Source organism: Crocuta crocuta, unplaced genomic scaffold (genome assembly GCF_008692635.1).
Source record: "Crocuta crocuta isolate KB4526 unplaced genomic scaffold, BGI_CrCroc_1.0 scaffold7, whole genome shotgun sequence".
NCBI lineage: Eukaryota > Metazoa > Chordata > Mammalia > Carnivora > Hyaenidae > Crocuta > Crocuta crocuta.
The window spans coordinates 7,935,744-7,936,716 of NW_027531904.1; the positions used below are offsets into that span (position 1 = coordinate 7,935,744).

The 973-nt window shown below is 70.1% G+C and overlaps 1 protein-coding gene across 1 annotated transcript in view; it reads left to right on the forward strand.

The window, feature by feature from the left end:
- PDE8A (phosphodiesterase 8A) overlaps positions 1–973 on the forward strand; it is a 168,180-nt gene that overhangs the window by 164,555 nt on the left and 2,652 nt on the right. The window lies entirely within an intron of this gene.

Genomic DNA, 973 nt, shown 5'->3' on the forward strand with positions numbered 1-973 from the left:
TGTTCCCTCCCTCACCGGAGCGGGAGCGCCCCGACCCCCGCGTGCGCACCGCCCGCAGCGGCAGGGCTCTCCACGCCGGCGCCGCCGGCCTCGGTCTCGCGCTGTCCACCAGGACGCAGCAGCGGCCTCTGGGCGCCTGTCCCCCGGCGCCACCCGCACAGCCTCGGTGCATCTCTGTGGCCCTGTAGGTACAGTCTTCTCCTAGGAAGACCCCGCAGGGTCCCTTCCGCCCTCAAGTGGAGACTCCAGGTTGAGGGCTGTCGTGGGTCACTGTCACTTCCAGGGAAAGTTCCCTGCCTTTCGGCCCTAGTCTTCCAGTGCCCGGGGCCTCGGACCCACGCGTGTGCGGGGCAGCGTGGCCGCTGCTGGCTGCTCTCCGGGGTCTCAGCAGCGACCGCGGAATAGCAGCGGGTGGGAGGACCGGGAGCCGTTCAGGGTCAGTTGTCGAGAACAGTTCGGGAGGGGCTGGGGCCGTCTGCCCTGTGGGACGGGTTTCAAGGGTAAGAGCTGTCGCTGGGAGACAGGACAGGCTCCCAGCCCCAGAGTTTTCTTTCGGTCCTGATGGACACGGGAGCTCCTGTCCCCACAGCCGGCCACGCCCGAGGCGCACCCTCCGCCCAGCCCCCACAGCCGGAGTGCAGAGCTGGCTGTGTGCCTTCTCTCCAGAATCTTCTCCAGTTCTCCGCGAGCTCCCGCCAGGCCCTCCAGACGTGGCCGTGTCTGTCCCCTCCTCCCCTGCTCCCCCCACGCCTCTGCCCTGCGGAACCCCACAGGCGCGTTCCTGCAGCGCCTTCTCTCTCCCTCCTCCCTCACCTGGCCCCCCGGGCAGCCCGCACCTCAGGCTCTGACCACCAGGAGCAGTGACCCAGGCGCCAGCGCCAGGGACACCACCCCCCTCAGGGACAGCTCCGCCCCTCCCCCAGGGTGTCTGGGGCCACAGCTCCTTCAGCCTCCCTCCCCCTCACCTGCCCCC